The sequence below is a fragment of the Panthera tigris genome, chromosome A3 (assembly GCF_018350195.1).
Source record: "Panthera tigris isolate Pti1 chromosome A3, P.tigris_Pti1_mat1.1, whole genome shotgun sequence".
Classification (NCBI taxonomy): domain Eukaryota; kingdom Metazoa; phylum Chordata; class Mammalia; order Carnivora; family Felidae; genus Panthera; species Panthera tigris.
Genome location: NC_056662.1, coordinates 30,344,548 through 30,357,064, shown reverse-complemented (window position 1 = coordinate 30,357,064; position 12,517 = coordinate 30,344,548). Strand labels below are relative to the sequence as shown.

Here is a 12,517-nt window from a genome sequence, read left to right as displayed (position 1 = left end):
ATTGAGGAAAACCTGGAAGGTAAGAGAAGGAAGGAGAGCCTCAGAAGGGGACAGGGGGACTGAGCTGTAACTTCACACTCAGCTGCGGAACCTCAGAGGGGAAGGGTGTGAGGCCTCCCGCAGGCTCCCAGCATCGACAAAGATTTCTGTGGCCCAGGAGTGGCAAAGCTAAAGGGCTAAGAACAGAAGGGTGTCTCCACAAAATATACTGCCTACGAAAGATGAAAGGCCTGCACAGATCCGTGGAGCTGCAAAACTTGAGGCTTTGATATTACAGAAAAGGCTGAGCCCACTCCAAAACCAAGGTCAATTTCTTGACTGCCCTGTGGAATGACAGCTGGGGGCTGAGGGGACCCCAAACAAACAATGTAATGCACTCTTTCTTGCACACAGTTCACTCTGTTCAGATTCTGGGTCTCATCTCCCACTGTGGTTCCAGCATTCAGCTGACAGGACCTGCTGCAAGAGAAACGGGGGGTGGGGGCGGTGTGCGCTGTCTTTCCATCAAACTAATGGACATTCCTGTGCCCCCGGAGACTGGCAGACTGGATGGTAGGCAGGAGGTAGCGTTCCAAGCCCTCTCTTGAAAAAAAATGTTTATAGAACATGCAAAAATACTAAACAGATGAGAGAGTAGATAGATCTGTCCGCGACAAATCGGCCCGTGGAGTATCCGCCCCCACCCTCCAGTGGGCGGGGCGGGACCAGGCCAGGCCACCAACCGTTGCGCGTGCGCACTGCAGACTCTGAAGCCACAGCGCCCTCAGTGAGGTGGGCGGGAGCTGCCCGGGCATCCGGGTCCCTCACCCCGCCCCCGCTGCATGAATGAGAGGCGCGGTGCCCGCCCCTCCCCCGCCGGGCCCGCCCCTCGTCGGGGGCCGCCGAGCGCAGTCTACCGCCGCCACCTCAGCCGCGCTCTGTCCCGACGGACGCTCGCCGCCAGCAGTCTGCCGCCCGTCGCCCGCCTCCCGGCGCTGACCGTTCCGCACACCCGCCGCCGCAGCCGGCGCACCCGAGTAAGTGAGGGAGCGAGGGCGGAGCGCCGGGGGCCGTCGCCCCCGGGCCGGGGCTTAGGGGACCGGGCGGCTCCGGGTTCGGGATGCTGAGGAGACCGCGGGCCCGCGCCAGCCTCCCCCGTTCACTCTCCGGGCGTTTCGACGAGGAGGGGTGGCACAGCGGCCCAGGCCGGGAGGGACGCGGAGGGGGTCCCCCGGGGCCGGGGGTGCGTCCCGCACAAAGGGCGGCGCGAGGCTGTCTGTCACCCGGAGGTCACAGAGGGAAGGTTCGCGGCTCCCCGCACGCCCCGCTAGCCCTTGCCCGGCGTCGGTCCCCGGGCTTGGGTGGCGGCTTGGATAAGCGGGGAGGCGAGGACGAGGATGGTGAGGACGGCTGTCTCTGCTCTGGCGATGGGAACGCGCTTTAGGGGGCGCGGCGTGGCAGTGTTTTCCTGGTCCCCACCTGCCCCTCCCCTTTCTTTGTGGCGTTGGTCTCGTGCCCGTTTGTCACTGTGCGTATGGCTGTGGGCTGGGGTGAGACCTCTTGCCTCAGCTTACCCATTAATTAAAGTCAGGTGGTGGCCCCCTGTCTGTGGGTGGGGGCGTGTGTGCTTCCATAGGCCGGAGACCCTCCTTTGTTTCTGGAGACCTAATTGTGTGTGTGTGTGTGTGTGTGTGTGTGTGTGTGTGTGTGTGTCTGTGTCCCTCCTCCGTGTCCCCTATGAAATGAGAGAATCAAAGATCATTAAAAAGGGTCTGAAGAAAAAGAGACACTACTTTATCAGACCTCCACCCAATTCTGCCTCTGGTGTTCTTTAAACAATATTGTATGTTTCTTACTGCAAAACCAGCGTGTTTTAATTGAAAGTGAATGTTTTTATATGTTGGTTGGAAATTAATATTCTCCTCTCTGTATACCTACAACACTTTGCTTTTTGGGTTTAATGGAAATATGCTCATATATGTGTGTATGGGAATACTCCAGCACGTATAGGACACCGCCTTTGGGGTTTCGTTCATTGGTAGTGTCAAGGTACTCACTCCTATACACGTCCACAGAAATACTTCGGTATATCTAGGACACTGTTTTCTCAGCTCCTCAGTACAAGCAGATTTTGTTTCTCCCTGCCTCCCTGTGTTAAGAAGATGGTCTCTTCACCTCCTTGCTGCCCCCCCCTTTTTTTTTTTTTTTCCTAAATGCTTTGGCAAAGGGTTTTATTGCATATTCTCCTGGCATGCGCCCTTGCTTTGATCTGAATTTTCCTGTGTTCTGTTGTCTGGTTGTGTGGCCCAGCTCAATGGCTCCTCTTACAGGACTAGGGGGAAACAGAACACCTTTTATCCTTGTCCTCATCCCCAGAGAGAGAGGGAAGCTCTGCGGTTCCCACAGACTTGGGTTCCGTGGGCCGGACCGCCTCACTTTGTTGTCTTGGTGGAGTTAGGAAGAGTTACAGTTGATGCAGACCGATGAAAAGGAGGCATTAAGAGTACCAGTTATTCCTTGCTGTTTCGGTTGGACCTTTTTCTCTTTTTAAACCAGATCTTGTAAGTTGTAGAAGATTGTTGGTTGCATTTTCAGTTTCTTTTTTACTCTTACAATTTTGCAGAGTGATAGGAAATTAGCTACACTTGTTGATAAGAAACATATTTCCAAAATATATTTTTATGATGATCTTTTGATTGAACATAGTGGTGGTAAAAAAAAAAAAAAGAGGATCTTATTGGGTGATGTGAATAATTGAATTGGTTCAGTTTTAAAATTCTCTTTAAGCTTATTTTTTAATCACGTGTATTTTAATTCCTGGTGTTTTTCAGTGCAAAATGAAATCCAAACTTAAGCAGTCTTCCATAGCATGTGTTTGTTTATGAATATTTCCTCTATTAAAAACATTTGCTTTTAATTTGAAGGGGAAATTTTCCATTGGTTGGATAAGGATATTTTATTCTTGGTAAAAGTCTATGTTAGCATGGTCAAATTCTTTTTTTGTAGAAGTTAAAGTTAGTAAAGGTTGGCTTTTCAGTTTGGAGAAGTTTTGATTTTATGGTAGAATTTAAATAAAATTTCAATGTCATTGAACTTAAAAGAAGTTAACTTACAAATAAAGGCTTCATTAATTTCATAAACTAGTGTCACTAATATTGAAGCAACCCCGATAATTTATAACTGCCGGCATGAAATTTTTTTTTTAGGAATTCCCTTAAAACAAACCACAAGGGGAAGACTTAGATAAACAGAGTAGTATAACCGGAATTATCACTGAAATAGGCTTGCATAGTACCGCAGTATTGTGGAACTTTAATTTTGCAAGAGTGACTTAGCTATTATTTGTATCAAGAAAGGAACTGAAAAACATCTTGGCCATTTTATTCAGCCATGTTGTTAATCAAAGTCTTTACCGACCCATAGATTAGCATTTGTGTAGTATGATGTTTGAAGGAAAATTCTAAAGTAATGTCTTTGTCATGAAACTAGATTAAATTATGTTAAATGTTGTTTTACTAGTAAATGTATTCTTTGTTAGCAATACTAATATTGTTATGTCAGTGATGGTAATAGCATGTATGGTGATACTTTTTTACTCCAAACTGGGATATGTTGTCCCCCCAACAATGTCTGATAACAGAAAGTAGAATTTTGTTTTCTGTTGAGCATTTTCTATCAATAATTGTTTTGTTTCAAATGGTAGCTCATTTAAAAATCAGTAATAAAGTTATGTTATTATAATGTATTAGTTCAAACTATATGAAATTGCCATTTTTTAGATTAGGGAGTAGTGAAAAACCAGCAATTTCAGAATGTTGAACCACCTTCAACTCTCAACACTTCCTTCGGATATTTACCTTTATATTTGATTTTTAATGTTTAAACTTCTTGATTATCTGTCATTGGACATTATCTGCGGAGTTCTATTTTGGAAGTTGAGGACTTGGTTGTCCTACATAACCATCCTTCCATCCCCCCACTCCTACCTATACTTCCCAGTCAAGTCAGTATTCAGTATTTATATGACTGACAGTGTACCTGTTATTCACAGATGAGCCCTGTAGGGTACTAACAATTACATTTGCTGTCTTGTATGACTTTGTTTCTCTAAATTAAATAATTGCCTCTTTTGTTTGTTTTTCATTTGCTTAGTTTTCTTTGTCCCAGTCACTGACTCATTCTCAAATTCTGACAAAACTAATAATCTTTCAGTATTTCCAGGTAATCTGTTGTATTTCTTTTTCCTAGCTGTCACCTAGGACTTCCGTTTGTCATCACTTTGGGAATTCCTTTTGCCCTCCTACTGTGTTGGGTCCTTTATTTCCTGGATCCTATCTCTTCCTTATTCTTTAGCACCTTCCTGAGAAAGGGGACATACAAACTGAATTTCTTCCTGAATTCAGAAGATGCGTATCTGGAAATGTCTTCATTTTACCCTCACACTTGAATAGTGGTTTAGCTGAATATTGAATTCTACATCAAAAATTAGCCACCCTCTTCTGAAGGCATTGTTCTGTTGGCTTCTGGTATTTCTGTTAAGAAGTCCAACCCAAGTCTAATCCCCATTCTCTTTTTTCTCCCACTTTGGAAGATTTTAGGATGTTTCTGTTTTAGGATCTCAGTTAACACAGAGGAAGTTTCTTCAAGCCATGAAATGGAATCACCTCTGGAATCTACAATAAGACTATCCGGTTCATTTTTTTAAATCCACCTTAGGAAGTGACAGAACCATTCATGACCAAAAAGAAACAATCTTTAACCTTCATAATTAAATATGTCATGACTAAATACAACAAATATATTACTTACAAGAATTTCTATTCTGAGAAGATGGAGACAAATGGAGCTACGTAGATAGACAACAGTTTAATTGGACATTGTCAGTGACTCTGATATAGCTCATGGATACATATTTTTTATTTTATTTTTTAGCCTTGAATTGTTTTCTTTTTACAGTTGCCTTATCCCTCATCTAGCTTTTCCTTGAGTACACATTAAGTAGTTGAATATTAGAGAACTTCAGATTCATGACCAGAAAATTGAAGTATGCTCTCAGCCCAGGAAGGCTATCAGATTCCTAATGTTTTTGCCTGTAACCATTTAATCATTTCTTCCCACTCTTTAACTCATGAGCAGCCCACCCTTCCTCATGCAGATAAGCAGGCTTCATATTTCATTGAGGTTTAGAAGTTATAAGACAGATACCACTCAGCTTCCCTTCACTGAATCTAGAAATCCACCTTCTTTAGGGCCCATGTTTTCTTTCTATCAGAGGCTAACTTCACTCCCTTCTGTATTCCCCCTCATACCTACTCAAGGACTTCACTTCTGAATATATGCCTGTCTTTTGCATCATCAGCAACTCTCCACGGCCACTATCCATGTCAGCATGCACACATGCTCTGACATTGCCCATCTTTAAAAATAATTTTAAAATTACAACAGAATTAAAAACTTCCCTCTGACCTCCCATCCATCCTCTTCATTTACCGTCATGGTTAAATGTCTCAAAAGAGAACTGTACATTTCCTCCCTACCTCTTTGTAAAATGTGTCACTCTCTGAAATTCTGTTGTTAACTGGTGTGTGTGTGTGTGTGTGTGTGTGTGTGTGTGTGTGTGTGTCTTACCCCCTTGGAACATCAGGTCCAAGAAGGCAATGACTTCCATCTGCCCTGTTTACCACCATGTCCCTTAGAATAGCAACTGGCACAAGTACCTACTCAATGTATGGGCAAAAAAGGGTAAAACTGACATTTTTAACCTGGTAGACTAGCTCTTGCTTTTAAAAAAATTTTTTCTGACAAAAAAATCAGTGTTTATTTTTTTAATTACCAACTTATGCTACACTTAGAGTTGAAAACATTACAAAGACTATATTAATTGAATTTTTCTCTATATTACATTTCATTCTTTCATAAGTATAACTTAATACTGTCATTTTTTGCACCCAGATGCTTGGAGTTGAATTCCAGCTCTTTCAGTTTAGCCATGTGATCTTGGACAGGTTTCCTGATGACTGTGTTTCCTCACCTGCAAGATGGAAATAATAATAGTACCCACTTCATATGTTTGTTGTGTGGGTCAAATGAAATAATATGTAAAATGCTAAAGTCAGTACTTGGCATGGGGGTAAACACAGTGAAAATTACAATTGCAGTTATTTGTATAGCCTTCTTCAGTTTCTAATATTTGATCTAATATTTTTGTTCAGAGTACTTACATCACATAAGGTATATTGGCTATAAATGTGACTCACCTGTTTTTGTCCTTTTTCTGATTGCTTGCATCTCTATTCCTCATATTACCCCATGTGATAGATTAGTAAAATGATCTACAATTGATAGGTGAACACCCTATAGCAAGTTCTGCACTTCCCAACAGTTGGTCACTTAATAAATCATTTTGAACACTTGATAAAATATTTTTTTTATTTCAAGCCAAATCCTGTTCTTTGGCTTGCCTGGAAGTGAGGCCCTTTCTTCATGTTATTCCACATTAAGTTTTCTAATATTTCTAGAAATGGAACTTTTAAAACACCCAATACATCATTAACAGATATTTTTTCAGAAGTAGCTGTAAGACACTGTTGTTTTCACTTAACTTGGTGGCTGGGAAGATAAGTATATGTAGCAATACAAAGTCCACTTTTAGGGACTTTGAAGGATACAGACAGGCTCTGTAGAAGTTCAGAGTAGAGTGAGTCAGGTCCTGCAAGCCTTAAGGGATTTTTACAACTTTTCTGCATGTTAAATTGTCTGTTTAGCCTATTTCCTTATTATTTGACTTGATCTTTACTTTGAAAGTTTACCTGATAATCATGGGAATAGTTTAGATTTTAAGGTAGATAATGTACAAGCTAAAATTGAAAGCAACTTTTAACTTGAGAAATTATTTCTTGAAGTAATTGATTTAGCAGTTATTCTACCTCTTTCTTTTCTTATCTAGGTAGGCAGTGGGGATTCCTCCAATTATCTGTGCATTTCGGAGAGCAGAGTGTAGTGCTTGGTAAATTTAGGGTTCAAAAAGAATGCCAGATGGTTTGAAAGGAATTGTGAGCACTCCAACTAGTGCCGTCCATTGAAAGCCAGCTGGCTGAGTTTCCCCTGCTCTGGAGGTAGGAACCAGACACTTTGTTCCATGCCAGCTGGCCCAGGAGTAGCTGGCCAGCGGCCTTACTTTTGGTTGGTCATTCCTGGGAAAACCAGCCTGGGCCTTCCATCTGCCCTAAGGACAGTCTGACACCAGAGAGTTGCTCTCTGCCTCCATGGTACTCCAGAGAGTTGGAGCAAGCCTGTGTGGCAAGGAAAGAAAGCCACTTTTTAGATGCCATTACAAGTGAATCTCACATTAAATTGTGAATTTGCTCTGAAAAAGTGTAATGCAACTTGAATTTTTATGCATTTAGTGCTATTAGGTGTATTAGAGTTGCTTACTACTAAAGTAACCATAATGAATGTTTTTACATTGTAAATAACTTCCAGTTTACCTACCTACTTTCCAAGTTCCTTTTTTTATTTATTGTCTTTTTTTTTTAAGTTTATTTATTTTGTGAGAGCATGCACCCAGGAAGGGCAGAGCAAGGGAGAGGGAGAGAGAGAGAGAGGGAGAGAGAATCCCAAGTGGGTTCTGCACTGACAGCCCCCGCTGAGGGGCTCGAACTCACGAACCTGATTAAGAGTCAGACACTTAACTGACTGAACCACGCAGGCACCCCATTTATTGACTTTTCTTAAAGTGAGGTTTTCCTGTTCTTAATCTTCTAAAGTTTTGGTCATTCAGATTAGTAAATTTTCACCTTGTCAAAGAACTTGCTCCTATATAAACCATAGGTTTCTGTAGAAGGTTAATTATGTGTGTTGCCTGAAAATCTGTGTCTCATTTTGTCTGTTATTTATGTTTTCACAACTAGGCAGGTGTTTATATCAGATACAGTTCTTCCATTAGCAAACTTAATGTCAGAATAATTTGGGTGTTCCCTTCAGCAGCGCATATACTAAAATTGGAATGTCAGAATAATTTGAGAACAAAAGAAGTACAAATATGGCATTACAAGTATGAGCATTCAGTTCATTTGATGACAGTGTTTATTGAATTCTAAAAATTAATAATTTTGCCACAGTCTATCAGCATGCTTTATGTTACCTTTAAAAATTTTTTTTTTTAATTTGGAGATTGAATGGTGCTGCATCATCTATATTTGTTAAGTTCATCTAGGCAAACCAAAAAGTTATGAACTATTTGTATCTCTTTATTATTTTCTCCCAACTCTGAGCATGAAAAATTATGCTCAGTGATATAAACTTCAAATAGAATGTAGGTGTCCTATCCAAATAGGCTCTTCATCTTGAACTGAAAGAAAAAGTTTGGCAGATAATGAAACACCAAAGTATGAGCTAATGTAGTTTATAAGGAAGTGGGTGGGAAGGAAAATCAGAGGTGTAGGCTTTCATTCTTTTCCTTTAGCAGGAAAGAAATTGCAAAACTTCTTTGGAAATATGCTGGAAAGTCTCATGCTTGGCTATAATTAAAGTTTTTACTTAAAGTTATTAATTGTCCTTGAAAACAGGCCAGGATGAACTATTATGGCAGTAAGAGTGATTTTTTTTTTTTAATCATAGAACAGTAGATTAATAGCCAGGGGCAATATTATACCCAGAAAATCATCCTTCACATTAGCTAACCTTTACTAAATACCTTTTTTGTCAGTAGCTTTACATGTATTGCTTATTTTCTCCTCACAGCAACCCTCAAAGGATTTTTCATAGATGATAAGAGGTCTAAGAAGTAACCTGTTCAGGTTCACAAGGTCAGAAGCCAAGTTTAGAACCCAGGTTTTTGTCCTCCAACCCACCACATGTCACAGTTGATAATGTCAACTTTCACAAGAATACAGCTCTTTCCTATTCAGATGCTATCCTGCACTGGTACTTTGAGAAGATTGTTGATAAAGGGAATTCAGAGACTGTTGCAGAAAATAGCAAGCAAATAAGGAGAGATTTGAAGAGCCTGTACATTTTTTTAAAATCTCTTCTGATGCTCTTGAAGTAATTAACCATTGCAGAACTACACAGTAAACAAAAAATGAAGCAAATAAAAATAATTAGAAAGGACTGTATAGTTTCCTAGTGTTGTCATAACAAATTATGACAAAGTGGATGGCTTCCAGGTTTCTCCAGTTCTGGAGATCAGAAGTCTGAAATCAAAATGTCAGCAAGGCTGCCTGCCACACTCCTTCCAAAGACTCTAGGAAAGAAACCTTCCTTGCTTTTTCCAGCTTTTGGTGGTTCCACCCATTCCTTGATTTGTGATTACATAATTCTAATCTCTGCTTCTCTCTTCATATGGCCTTCTCTTCTTTCTATTCTAAAGACGTGGTCGTTGGACTTGGGGCCACCCGGACAATCCAAAATGATCTTATCTCCAGATTCTTAATTATATCTGCAAAGACCCTTTTTGCAAATATGGTCATATTCCTCAGGTAAAGATGTGGACATATCTTTTGGGAGGCCACCATTCAACCTGTTGTAGGGGTAAGAACTTCTTTAGTGATAATTTTCATTTTTCACTGCTGTGTTACTCAGAATCCCGGATTAGATAAGTATTTGATAAACCATGATACAAAATGGGGAAAAGTCTTGAAAGTATAGGATAGAAGACAAGTTCAGAGGGAGGTTTAGGGAATCGGAAGGTTTCATGGAGGTTGTATTGCTTATGACAGACCATGAAGAATAAATGGTCGAGATAGCCTGAAATGTGCAGATGGTGGAAATATCCAGAACAAAGATAGGGAGGCATATTCAGGGAACCATAACTAATGCATTTGACTAAAGTGTGGTACTTAGAGAAATAGTGGTGAATGGGGTTGAAAAGTCTGAGCCAATTCATGGGAGGCCTTTAGTGTTGAGTTGATGAATTTGTACTTTGTTTAGAGTTGCATATCCATGAGAACACTGTATTACAAAGGTTTCTAACAGGAGCCTTCAGAGCTATGATAAAATCTTTGGAAAAAAATCTACATTTTTTTCTATAAAAAGATTTTCAGAGGGATTCATAACCCTAAAAAAAATGTTAAGGACCACTGCTCCATTAGAAATGAAATGTTTTATGCTTTGAAGATGTTTCTGGAAGATTATTGATTTTTCTGTTTGGTTTACTTTGAACTACTTGGAAGATAAGAAAATGGAGCTCCAAGGAGCCTTAATCAGCACTCTGTGTGGAATACATTATGAACATTGCATACTAAAAAGTTAAAATACTATTTCAGGAGGGATGTGAAGTAGGTCCAGGGTTCTTAGAAAAGCGATCAAATGATTACATAAAAAGAAAAAAATTCATAGCATTCAGTTCAAAATGCAGCTGTGATTTCTGTTTTCTGTGTCTCAATTTTTGTTATTTCAGTTCACTACCACCACCCATTTAGAACTCCAGAATTATATAAAAGCATGACACAATTCTGAGGAGAGAAAGCCAACAGCTGTGTTCTTAAAAGTTGTGTTTTTTTAATGTAGTCTGTGAAACTGCTTGTTCTCTGCTGTGGATTTTCAGTGGAATAACCTACTTCAGGAATAAAATGATATATTCCGTAGCTGTTTGAATGTCTTTGTCTATTTGGGCTGCTATAACAAAATACCCTAGCCTGGGTGTCTTATAAATAACAGAAATTTCTCACAGTCCTGAAGGCTGGAAAGTCCAAGATCAAGGCGCCTACAGATTTGGTGTCTAGTGAGAACCCACTTCCTAGTGCATAGATTGTACATTTTGCTTTTTTGCTGTGTCATCATGTGGTGGATAAGGGCAAGGGAGCTATCTGGGCTGGGCCTCTTATAAGGGCACTAATCCCAGGGTGTCTGGGTGGCTCAGTGTACAACTCAGATCTTGATCTCACAGTTTGTGAGTTTGAGCCCCACATGGGCTTCAGATCCTCTATCCCCCTCTCCCTGTGCTCCTACTCTGCCTGCACACGAACACGCTCTCTTGAGAGAGAGAGAGAGAGAGAGAGAGAGAGAGAGAGAGAGAGAGAGAGTTAGTGGGGGAGGGGCAGAGAGAGGGAGACACAGAATCTGAAGCAGGCTCCAGGCTCTGAGCTGTCAGCAGAGCTGACATGATGTGGGGCTTAAACCCACAAACCAGGAGATCATGACCTGAGCTGAAGTTGGACGCTTAACCTACTGAGCCACCCAGGCACCCCAATAAATAAACATTAAAAAAAAATAAGGGCACTAATGCCATTCATGAGGGCTTCACCCTCATAATGTAATCACCTTCAGATACCAGTCGCATTGTGGATTAGGTTTCAATATATGAATTGAGGGTTGGGGGATACAAACATTCAGTCTGTAGCACTGACCATATGGTACAGAGAGAAAATTGATGTTTCTCCTTATAACTCGATTTCTAAATAATCAACTGCCATTGATTTTTTTTATTGATCCGTTTATTTTCTACCCAAGATTAATATGACTTAAAAGATTTACCTGTACTGTTTTTCTTTTTTTTTTTCAATGTATGAAGTTTATTGTCAAATTGGTTTCCATACAACACCCACCTGTACTGTTTTTCATACTTCTCTGGTAGTGAGGTTCTTCTTTTTCATTTTTTTATTATAAAAAAATTGTAAGTATATTCAAAAGTAGATAGTACAACATACCTCCATATGCCCATCACAAGATGTTCAGCTGTTACCAGCGTTTTGCCACATTTGTTTCATTTATCCTTTTTTCTTTCACCTTCATTTGCTGAGGTATTTTTTTTAATTTTTAATATTTAATTTTTTTATTTTAGAAGAGAGAATGTGAGCAAGGGAGAGGGGCAGAGGGAGAGAGAGAGAGAGAGAGAGAGAGAGAGAGAGAGAGAGAGAGAATGAGAATCTTAAGCAGACTCCATGCTCAGCACAGAGCCCAGTGCGGGCTCAGTCCCAAAACCCTGGGATCATGACCTGAGCCAAAATCAAGAGTCAGACATTCAACCAACTGAGCCACCCAGGTGCCCCTGTTTGCTGAGGTATTTTAAAGCAAATCTCCAGCATTTCAGTGTATGTACCCTGACATATTTCTAAATGTATTTCTAAAAAAAAGTAGACATTGTCTTATAGACCCCAAATGCCATTCTCACACCTAATAAAATTAACATTTACTTCTTGGTGTCATCTAGTAGATAGACCCTATTCAGGTTTGCCTGATTATCTCAAGAATATGTTTTTTAGAGATGTCTTGTTCATACCAGGATTCAAAGTCCCTGGACCACTTTTGGTCATTTTGTCTCTCGTGTCTAATTTGATCTAGGGCACATCCTCTTCCCACCCTCTCTCCCCACCTTTTTTGGTATGTCATGGACTAGTTAGTTGCAGGAACCAGGTCATTTGTCCTGTGGAATATCTCACATTTGGGATTTGTCTGTTGGCTTCTTCATGGTGTGAGTTTATTAATCTATTCCTAGTGTTTCCTACAAATGGAAGTTAGCTCTAGAGGCTTGACTAAAATCAGACTTCAGTGCTTTGGCAAGAATGCTTAGGAGGTGCTTAATATTATACCACATCCA

At 40.6% G+C, this 12,517-nt stretch overlaps 1 protein-coding gene across 2 annotated transcripts in view; it reads left to right on the top strand.

Moving 5' to 3' along the window:
- The first annotated feature begins 934 nt into the window (after nucleotides 1–934).
- RNF24 (ring finger protein 24) overlaps nucleotides 935–12,517 on the top strand; it is a 73,664-nt gene continuing 62,081 nt past the window's right edge. For both annotated transcript variants that reach the window (XM_042980853.1, XM_042980850.1), the window contains exon 1: nucleotides 935–1,016. The gene's annotated coding sequence lies outside the window, so the exon portion shown is untranslated. The remainder of the gene's footprint in view (nucleotides 1,017–12,517) is intronic.